Source organism: Anguilla anguilla, chromosome 12 (genome assembly GCF_013347855.1).
Source record: "Anguilla anguilla isolate fAngAng1 chromosome 12, fAngAng1.pri, whole genome shotgun sequence".
In the NCBI taxonomy this organism is placed as follows: Eukaryota; Metazoa; Chordata; class Actinopteri; order Anguilliformes; family Anguillidae; genus Anguilla; species Anguilla anguilla.
In genome coordinates this window covers 32421214-32433078 of record NC_049212.1, presented here as the reverse complement: position 1 = coordinate 32433078, position 11865 = coordinate 32421214, and the positions used below count along the sequence as shown (strand labels likewise).

The window sequence follows — 11865 nt, the reverse complement described above, 5'->3', positions numbered from 1 at the left end:
CTCATTTTCCCATCTGCCGTTCCGGAAGGAGTTGAACACCACCACATTGGTATCGAATCGGGGGTTGAAGTGTATGGCTATGTCGGAGTCTTTCACCTGCCCGTACTGCAGGTTGATGAAAAACCTGTTGGGGGCAACAGAGAGCAAGGAAGTTTTTTCAGTGCTGTCATCAACATCCACAAATGCAGGGAAACCCTAACCAGAGTCTCCAACCAGGAGAAACTGCACTATGGGGAAGTGAGGATTCACGTATTGCAAAATTGGTGGAGCCAAAATGAGCAGCCTATCACTGATTTTTTTTTTTCAAACAAGATTTTTGCTCCCTATAGCAGAACAAGCTGTACCCCTCCATGACCTCTCAGGATTCTCACCTGTTGATCTCTTGTGGAATGGTTCCCCGGAAGTACAGATACATCCCAGTCCTCAAACCACCGAAGACAGGCCCCACATGTGGGATTCTCTGTGCAGCACAAACACTGGGATTAATATAGGGCAGTTGGTCTGTTGCAGTGATTCATAACCCTGGTGCTGGAAAACTGCAGGAACTGCTGGGTTTTGCTGTAAGTCAGCAATTGCAAATCCATTGGTTGTGAGCAAAAGAATGCAGTTGGAGGAGTGTACAGTCAGTGTGTACAGTAGCATAGTCAGTGCATGAAATCCATTAGGGGCTGAGATGTGCGTGAGAGAGACAGGGAAAAAGAATGTGTGGTCATATGAATTTTTAGGTCTCGCATGGTATGTGTGGTGAGTGGCCAGTGTACTCACAGTCACTGCTATCTTTTGTAGACCTCGATATCCTTGAATTGTCCCCTGAAACATAAACTCAGTTAGGGTAGGTGGGGCAAGAGAAAAATGCATCCAGAATAATTTTCAAATTCTGAAAGGCAAATATAAATTCATAAATGCAAATGCTTCAAATTAGACATGCCAAAATACAAACGAAAATGTGCACAGTGCAAGATACTTTATAAGAAGATCTGCTATAATTCTAATTTTAACCGTAGAATGCATGCTGCTCCTCACCCCAATCATGTCGATGGTCTCCATGGAGACGTCCCCAACGATCTTGATGGCGCTCACTCTCTCCACCGGTACGCGGTGCTTGAACAAGAAGAACCGACGACCGTTTGCGATCACCTGCAGGAGCCAGAGAGGAAGACAACAAGTCAAAAAACACTGCTATTCAAAACAATGAACATTATTTTTTATTGCTCAAAACCACTTAGTCTGTCAATTGAATATCATGCCCAGCTTCCAGAAACAGATAATTTTCCTTTGCAGTAAGGACTAAATATATGCACAAAATACACACATGCAAAAGCATGTACACGCGTGCAATGTGCTCATGTGAAAAAAGTATAAGTGCACACAAACACACACACACTTCCTGTCCTTCTGACCTGGTAGCCATTTGTCATGACAATGAAGAGCAGCTCAAAGGGCTCCCCCTTGCTGAAGGGAATTCCATCAACCTTCTCCTCAGTTTCCCAGTTGCCGTTCTGGAAGCTGTTGAACACCACCACCTCCGAGGGCTGGAACTGTGATTTGAAGACTAAGGCTTTTTCACAGCCTTTCTTCTCTCCACACTCCAGGTTGATGGAGAACCTGTTGGGGGTGAGAGAGACCAAGGAAGTTCTTTCAATGTTTCCTTTTGAGTCACCAGATAAGATACTCAGCTCTTACAAACCTCCTAAGTCCTTCAATCCTCCCTGCTTATTAACTACAGTACATTCCGGCTGGCAATGGGAGTTTCTGATGATTCATGACAATAGAGCCCACCCAAGACCACAGTACTCTTCTCCATTATGCTACTTAATGAATTTTCAGAAGATACATCTAATTGGAATGTTTTGACAGCATTGTTAGGGTGACAGAATGTGTAATTTTAAGAATACAGATTGACGGCAAAACCGTGGGGGGTGACAGTGAACAAGGGAATTTTATCACAAATTCTATTGTGCCACCAGAAAAGATGTTGAACTCTTCCTTGGTCATTCAATTCTCTTCAAACGGCATTTTATTAATTACAGGACACTCTGTTCGATTACAGGAGTTTCCAACGCTTTATCAGAACAGAAAATTTATTTTCCCACAATACCCTTCATCATTTTGCCCCATAATGAATTTTCAGTAAAATAATCAATTTTTGGGATCATTGCTAGGAAGACAGACTATGTAATATTACAACCCCAATTCCAAAAAAGTTGGGACGATAAATGAAATGCAAATAAAAAAAGAAAGCGTAATTTGTAAATTTACTTTGACTTGTATTCAAACAAAAACAGTACAAAGACAAGATATTTCATGTTTTACCTAATTAACTTCATTGTTTTTTGAAGATATACGTTTATTATGAAATTTATGCCTACAACACTTTCCAAAAAAGTTTGGACAGTTGTAACGATGTTTGTAAGGATGTAACAAGTTGAAATATCACAGTGATGTGATTACATTACAGGCATTTAGCAGACGCTCTTATCCAGAGCGACTTACACAGCTTTTACATAGTATCCATTTATACAGCTGGATATATACTGAAGCAATTCCGGTTAAGTACCTTGCTCAAGGGTACAACGGCAGTGTCCTTACCCGGGAATCGAACCTGCGACCTTTCGGTTACAAGCCCAGTTCCTTACCCACTGTGCTACACTCCGTCCCCGTATGTTATAGTATATAAGGAGAAAGGCTTAGTCCTTCATGAGCAAGAATGGGTCGAGGCTCGCCAATTTGCTAACAGATGCGTCAGCGAATAATCCAGCACTTTGAGAACAACGTTCCCCAAAGACAAATTGGTAGGATTTTGGGAATTTCACCCTCTACAGTGCACAACATAATTAAAAGATTCAAGTAATCCGGTCAAATCTCACCCTCCAGAATAACAATCAGAGACCCCTCTCTTATATTAATGAACCCTATATAAGAGTCCCACACATTTTTGGCACTGAAGCCTCCTTCATTTTCAACCACTAAATAGTGACTCCGCCCCATTGGCCAGTAGGCGGCTCCTCACCCGTTGATCTCTTGTGGAATGATTCCCCGGAAGTAGAGATACATCCCCATCCTCAAACCACTGTGGATTTGCCCCACAAATGGCATGCTCTGTGCAACACAAACACTGGGATTAATACAGGGTAATTGGTCTGTTGCAGTGGTTCATACCCCTGGTGCTGGAGAGATGGAAGCTCTACTTGGTTTCACTATCAGTCAGTATTGAATTTATCAATCAAATAAAACCAATCACATAGCACACCTCATCTGGATAATTGGGTCTAAAAGTGTTGGCAGTGCTATTGCAAGAACAAAAACCAGCAACTTCAAGGATGAAAAAGAACTACAGTTGCAAATCTGTTAGGAATTCAGATGGAGGGGTATGAGTAATAGTAGCACAATCAGTGGGTAAAAAGAAATAGGAGCTGAGCATGGATGTGTGTGTGTGTGTGCACAGAGAGAGGGAGAGGCCAGCATACTCACATCCACCACCATCTTTCCTTGGCTAAGACGTCCCTGCATGGTCGCTGTTCCTCCCTGAAACGTAATCTTAGTTAGGGGTGCGTGGGGGTGGGATCATAAAACAATGTACCTCTTAAGCCAATCATGTCTACTAAATTTCAAAAAGAAAAAATAAGTCTACATGCAAATAATAGTTCTTAAACATAAGAATCCGCACTGAAAACACATTTTATGAGAGGGTCTGCTAAAACTAAACGCCTCAGCTAGAATACAGAATCCACTCTGCTCCTCCTCACCTCTGTGATGTTGGTGCTCTGAATGGAGACGTCCCCAACGATTTTGATGGCGGTCACATTTATGACAGGTATGCGGTGCTTGAAAAAGTGGAACTCACGATCATTTACTTTAACCTGTAGGAGCCAGAGAGGAAGCCAAGGAGTCATGAAAGCCTGCAATTAAGAATTACTGCTAATGTTTTTTTGTTACTCCAAAGCAATCTGTAAATAGAATATTTTGCCAAACTGCAGTCATTGACATATTTCTTTGCAGTAAGGAGGCAAGACATGACCATGCAGAATATCCACAAATGTATATATACACACACACACAAAGACAACTGAGCACAAATATGCCATTCACATAAATATAAAACGGTACTAATTCAAACACATGCATGCACACAAACATATTTCTTGTCTCTCTGACCTGGTAGCCCTCTAAGAGGACTATGAAGGCCAGCTCAAAGTCCTCTCCTGCATCGAAGGGCATCTCCTTGACAACCTCCTCCTCTTGCCAGCTGCCATTCTGGAAGGTGTTGAACACCACCTCTGAGGTATCAAATCGTGGGTTGAAATGGAAGGCATTGTCACAGCCTTCTGTCTCCCCACAATTCAGATTGATGCTGAACCTACAGGGGACGACAAAGAGCAACAAAGTTTTATTTCTTCTGAGTTAGCAGAAGAGGGTCAGCTCTTATAATCGTTTGCAGGATTTTAATGCTTGCTGCTTCTTAATTGCAGAAGTTTGCAGGTTGATAAGAGCAATTTCTGGTGCTTTTCACAATGCAGAATGTCACATCATGCCCCTCTATGAATTTTCATAAGAAGCATCAAATTGGAATGTTTCATCATTGGAAGGGAGACAAATTGGAATGTTAAGAATGGAGAATGAGGGCCAGGTAGATATAGACCATGGTTTTCATCTTCTGAAACATCCAACATCCAAAAAAAATGTGCAAACAAACTTTGATTGGAGATATGGGCTGTGGTATACATGACATAAGGGAATGCAGAGATTTTAAGGAGCTTTGAGCTTATTTATGACAAGCAGTATAATTATATGTTAAAGTTTATATTTAAAATAAAGCAATATTGTCATAAATATCCTCAACTATTCCACTTACCACAGAGTCCCTACATAGGCAAAAGGCACAAGCAAAGTAGTGTGAGGTTTCATGAATTATATAATAGGTGGAGCTATATTGAGCTGTCAATCACTGACTTGGCTTGACCAATGAATGAAATTTGCTCCTCATAGTAAATACAATACATTGGGTGAAATCAGGGAGTCATAGAGAGCATATGGACCAATTTTTGTTTCCACAAAGCCTCATTCATTCTTCTACCACTAGATAATATGTCAACCCCATTCCCTAGAGTACCCTCATGGCCAGCTTCCTTACCTGTTGACCTTTTGGGGAATCGTTCCATGGAAGTACAAAGCCATTCCTGGCACCAAACCGCCAGAGATGAGCCCCACCTGTGGGATGCTCTGCAAAACACAAACACTGGGATTAATACAGAGCAGTTTGTCTAGTGCTTCATAACCCTGGTGCTGGACAGCTGTAGGGTCTGCTGGGTTTCACTGTCAATCAGCACTCAAGTGATCAATCAATTAAAGCTGTTGATCACACAGGTGACTCACCTCACCCGGTTAACTGGATCAAAATGGGTTGGCGATATTTAGGTAAAAACAAAAAGCAGCATACCTTGCAGCTTACAAGGACAAAGGGTTGCGAATCTGTTGGTCTGTTCCAACAGAATGCGAATGGAGGGTGTGAGTAATGTAGTAGCACTGTCAGTGTGTAAAACAGAGGGGCTGAGTTGTGTGTGTGTGTGTTTGTGCGAGAGAGAGAGGGAGAGGGAGAGAAACGAGAGGCCAGTGTACTCACAGGAATCACTTTTTCTTTCTCTGCTTCCTCGTCTCCTCCCTGAAACAGAAACTCAGTTAGGGGTGGGTGGTGAAACACAATACATTAGACATCCAAATCCAATTATATCTACAAATACATAGAAGAAAACAGAATTGCTCAAATGAACCAAGAAAATGTGTAAATACAAACCTAATGCATAGCTAAATGCTAAAATTATCATACAAATTAAACCCTATATGAAACTGTGTGTTGTGTTATACACTTTGGAGAGGAACTTTTCAATGCTAAAAATTTGAATGAAGAATTCAAGCTCTCCTCCTCACCTCGGTGATGTCGCCGGTCTCCATGGTGATGTCTCCAGCAATCTTTACGGCACTCACGTACACCACTGGCATGCGGTGCAGGAATGTGTAAAACACACGGCCGTTTACTTTCACCTGAAGGGGTTAGAGTGGAAGGCAAGAAGTAAAAAAAAATAAAGTCAGCCATTTAAAATGTCATATTTCATTATCTTATTTCATTTTCTAATGCATTCAGTCTGTTAATTGAATATTCCCTTCTACACTAAACAAGACTTTATGTCTCTGCAATAAATATGTATTACCTGTATGACCACAATGCACACACACAGACAATATACACAAACACGCAATGCACACACATACAAAAATACAAATACACATGCGGGCACACATAAACTGTTCCTGTTCTTCTGACCTTGTAGCCCTTTGAGGTGACCATGATGAGCAGCTCAAAGCTCTCCCCTGGTTCAAAGGGCATCTCATCGACTGTCTCCTCCTTTTCCCATTTGCCATTCCGGAAGGAGTTGAACACCACCACCTCTGAGGGCTTGAACCGAGGGTTGAAGTGTAAGGCTTTGTCACATCCATCAAATTCCCCACACTGCAGGTCGATGCTGAACCTACAGGGGGCAGCGGAGAGCAAGGAAGTCTTATGGCAGATTCCTACGACCAGATAAGACGTTTAGCTCTTAGGCCGGAAACTTAAATACATAGGGTATGTTTCTGGCCTTCCGATCTTCATGAATTTTTTCTCCTGCTAAGCTGCATTAATTGATCCAGCACAAACTAGTGTTTCTGCCCCATCCACTGCTGTAGCCTTCCTAGTCAGCTGGGGCTCCTCACCTGTTGATGTTCTGGGGAACAGTTCCTCGGAAAAACAGAGACATCCCCGGCCTCAAACCACCGTAGACGGGCCCAACATGAGGGATGGACTGTGCAACACAAACACTGGGATTAATACAGAGCAGTTTGTGTGTTGCAGCGGTGCTGGAGAGCTGCAGGTTCTGCTGTGTTTAACTGTCAATTGAAAGCAGCTGACCATGCTGGGCCTCAAGAGGTTAACAACGTCTATCATTTCAAGTAAAAAACAAAAACCAGTAACCTTATGGTACAAAAGAATCAAGGTTATGAATTGAATCCACCGGTCTACTGTAAGAGAATACAGATGGAGGGGCGTGAGTAAAGCAGTAGCACAGGAATTGTGGAAAAACACAAAGGCACTGAGATATGAATGCATGAAAGAATGAGAAAGACAGAGAGAAACGTGTGTGTTTATGTGGATGGCTGTGGGATTGAGTGTGTTTGTGCAGTGAAAGGCCAGTGTACTCACAGTAATCACCATCTTTCCAAGACCCGGTTGTCCCTGTTTTGGTCCACTCTGAAACACAAACTCAGTTAGCGGCATGATAGGGAAAAAAAAACAACCCTCCCACAAACCCAATAATATCTACAAATGCCTAACAGCATACACAAAAGACAAAATGCCTAAATGCAGAGGTTTCAATATAAACATCTGCACTGAGTAAGAAACTTTCAGGACAACAAGCAGGATTTGCTAAGTGCCTCAATGCAAATTCCACTATAAATGCAGAATGCTGCTCCTCCTCACCATGATCGTGTTGATGGTCTGCACAGACACGTCCCCACCGATTTTAACGGCAGTCACATGCTCCACCGGTATGCGGTGCTTGAACAAGTAGAATGGACGGCCATTTACGACCACCTACAGGAGCCAAAGAGGAAGACAGGGAGTCAAGAGAGGCCAGGATTCAATATTTCTATTATTGTTCCTTTTTCATCCAAAGCATTCAATCTGTAAATGAAATATATGAGGACCTACTCCAGTAAACAAAATCATATTTCTCTGCAGTAAACAAAAAAAAATACAAATACACAGTACAAATCCTTCTGACCTGGTAGCCCTCCGAGGTGACAATGATGAACAGCTCAAATCTGCCCCCCTTTTGGAAGGGCATCACATCGACCCTCTCCTCAGTTTCCCAGTTGCCGCTCCGGAAGCTGTTGAACACCACCACCTCCGAGGGCTGGAACCGAGGGTTGAAATGGAGGGCTTTGTCACATCCTGATATCTGCCCACACTGCAGGTTGATGTGGAAGCTGCACAGACAGAGAGCAAGGAAGTTTTATCACAAGTTCCAGGAAGTGACCGGATGAGATACTCGAGTCCTACAATCTGCGGAGGGCGATAAGCAACCACAAAGTTATTTCACAGATTCTATTGAGTCACCAAATGAGTGCAACCCGCTCCTCACCTTCACTCCCCTACTACAACTTATCTCCTACCTGGAAGTATGTGGAAGAAATGAGGGGAGGAGATGATTTCAGGAAAGGAGAGAATGAGGAGGTATGGAGACAATTTGAACAGCTAATCTCTTTCTCCATCATCAAAGTTATGGATGAAACATCTCTATAATAGTCACATTTTGCTGAGCCCACAAATGGTCACATAGCCAATCGCAGAATGTACGCAGGGTCAGCCCATTTAAAGCTACAAAATATTTTCAAGGGCACATTGTTGCACGTAGACTACAGTATTCAAACATGTACCTGACATTTCGATTTGCATTGAGATACTAATTTGTAATCGGCAACATTAGATCAAAGAATATAGTACACAAACATAACAATTTAGTGTAATTCCAGAATCCTGATTTGCCCAATGGCTGAACATACAGAGCACTAATTGACCTCATACTGTATATAGTAGCTATGCTGTGGTAGCCTTCCTTCTATTGCCAGTTCACTGCATCTTCCATAGGCTAATTCAGAAACTTTTCCGTAGATTCGTGAAATGATTGCGTTGCTTCATAGAGTTATTATTTCCCATTTGTTTCAGTAGGTTATTATCACACATAGTATCCTCCCCAGAAGCTAAATAGCCTTCAGCGGGTCACAGAATGTCAGTTCATTTCCGTGGCTTTTATCCTAGACAAATTTGACAATTTCTTTTCAATGTTACATCTGAAATAAAATTTGATGGTAATAAGTACATCCTTTTAATGCACATTCACATACTGATATACTGTAATGGTAGCTGCCATGCTTATATTTGTTAAGAGTCGTGTTCATTTCAGCAACATTCATGTACAAGCAGATAAATAAACCTTAATAAAAGTGTACAGAGTTTTATTAAACTAATTTGGGGAGAAAATGGGAGAAAAATGGCAAAAATGTGTACTGTTTGGACCAGTGTCTTGGCCATATTCTCTGCAGTACCCTTCATGGGACCTCACCTTTCGATTGTATGGGGAATGGTTCCCCAGAAGTACAGGTACATCCCTGGCCTCAAACCACCGTAGACAGGCCCCACATGTGGAATTTTCTGCATAACACAAACACTGGGATTTATACAAAGCAGTTTGTATGCCAAACAATGCTAGATCAGTACATTAAAGCAGTTGAGAACACACATAATGCTGTTCACCTGGACTGTGTCAAAAGGGGTTGAGCACTTTAAGGCAGTAACAAAATCCAGCAAACACGTAGCTCCAACAGAATGCAGATGGAGATGTGGAGCAAAGTTAGTTTGTAAAAATGTATTCTATAAGCATGTTTTTGAGAGAAAGATAAAGAGAAAAAGAATGTAAGGTTCTTGAATTTTATGTGTTAGTGTGTACGTGTATGAGCACGTATGTGCGTGTGTTTGTGTGCAGTGAATGGCTAACATACTCACAGTGACCACCACCTTCCCTAGACCTAGTTGCCCTGGTACACCTCCTGGTCCTCCCTGAAACACAAACTCATTTAAGCGTGGGTGGGAGAAGACGAAAAAAATGCACCTACAAATCCAATCAATTCTACAAAGGGCTAAGTTTGATTACGAATGTAAAAATACAAATATGGATGTGCACAAAATGTAAAAGTAAACAGCTAAATTTAAATATAGAATGTACACGGCTCCTCCTCACCCGGATTAAGTTGATGGTGTCCATGGTGACGTCCCCAACAACGTTCAGAGCACTTACTTGGTCCACCGGCATGCGGTGGTTGAACAAGTGGAACTGACGACCGTTTACATTGACCTGCAGGAATTGGGGAGCAAAGCAGGGAGTCAAGAAAGCTGCTATTCCAAATTTCTATCAATATTTTTCTTTCCTCCAAACAATTCAATCTGCAAATTACATATGAAGCCAACTGGATAGCAGGCCTTCCCGTGGGAAATTAGACTTTACTCCTCTGCAGTAAGGAGATTTTACAAGTACAGTATGCACACAATTCACATGAAATTGCATACACACAAAAACATACCTGCCACGTAATTTAAAAAGTACAAATAAGCGCACATGCGCACGCACACACAAATACACAGACACACAAATATACACACTCACTCACTCACTCACTCCACTCTCTCACTCTCCCTGTCTGTCTGACCTGGTAGCCTGTTGTGGTGACAAAGATGAAGACCTCAAAGTCCTCTCCTTTACGGAAGGGCATCTCAGTGGGCCTCTCCTCATTTTCCCAGTTGCCGTTCCGCAAGGTGTTGAACACAACAACCTCTTCGCCGTCGAATCGTGGGTTGAAATGTAAAGCTATGTCAGTGTCTTTCGTCTGCCCGTACTGCAGGTTGATAGAGAATCTGTAGGAGGTAACAGAGAGCAAGGTTTTCATCAGTGATTTCTCACTGTCACCAGATAAGATTCTTAGCTTTTATAATATAATATAATTCAGGCCTTCAATCTGCCTGAAATTTTAAATGAAAGAGGTTATGATTGGTAGAAGGATTTTTCGGTTCTTTACCATATTATGGAACAATAATAATAATATTTATTGCACACTACTGTTCTTCGTCATGACCCTTGTTTTGGTTTGGTTTCATCAGCAGATAGAAGATGTATTGCTAAGAATACAGACATGAGTATGTGATAGATCAAATGCCACTGATCGACTATGAAGAAACTGCTCCACACCTTTTTATGTTTTGGGGAATGGTGCCCTTGAAGTACAGATACATCCCGGGTCTCAAACCACCACGGACGGATCGCAGGTGTGGGATTTGCTGTGAAACACAAACACTGGGATTAATACAGAGCTGTTTGTCTGGTCGCAGTGGTTCATAATCCTGGTGCTGGAGAGCTGCAGGGTCTGCTGGGTTTCACTGTCAATCAGCACTCAATAAATCAATCAATAGAAGCAGCTGCTCATAGGGTGACTTCACTTTACCAGCTTTACTGTGTCTAAATGGGTTGACAATTTAAGAGAAAGCAGCAAACCTGCCACTCACAGGAACCAGGATTTGGATTCAGTTGGTCTGTTATTACAACAAAATGCAGATGGAGGATGTGAGTAATGCAGCAAAACAGTTAGTGTATGAAAACTGAGGGACTGAGATGTAAGTGTGTGTGTGTGTGTCAGAGAGTGAGAGAGAAAATGTGTCTCTGAATGTATATATATAATTCATATTTGTGATTGGGTTTATCTGTGTGTTCTGTGAGAGGCCGGCAAATTGACACTAACCACTGTCTGTTCTTCATCTGGTTGTTCCTCTTCTTGTCCTCCCTGAAACACAATTTCAGTTAGGGGTGGACAGGGGGACAAAAAACAATGCTGCTCCTGATCCAGACAAATGCCAAAATGAAAATATAAAATACAAAATAAAAGTGCAAAGAGGCAAACACAAAGACTTAAATGTAAAAACGTGCACTGTGTAAGATGCTTCATAACCGGACGTTTTATATGTGTAAAAGTAAAAGGCCAAATTTAAATGTAGAATGCACGCTTCTCCTCCTCACCTCAGTCATGTCAACGTTCTGAACAGAGACGTCCCCAATGATCTTGATGGCACTCACGTGCTCCACCGGCATGCGGTGCTTGAACAAGTAGAACTGGCGACCGTTTACGTTCACCTGCAGGATCCGGAGAGAATCGAGAAAGTCTGACTAAAACTGTGCATTGATGTTTTGTCTTTTTTTCCCTCCTTCTCAGGCATTCGATCTGTCA

The 11865-nt window shown here is 42.1% G+C and overlaps 1 protein-coding gene across 1 annotated transcript in view; it reads right to left on the bottom strand.

Moving 5' to 3' along the window:
• Positions 1–11865, bottom strand: part of LOC118210154 — a 158747-nt gene that overhangs the window by 118781 nt on the left and 28101 nt on the right. The window lies entirely within an intron of this gene.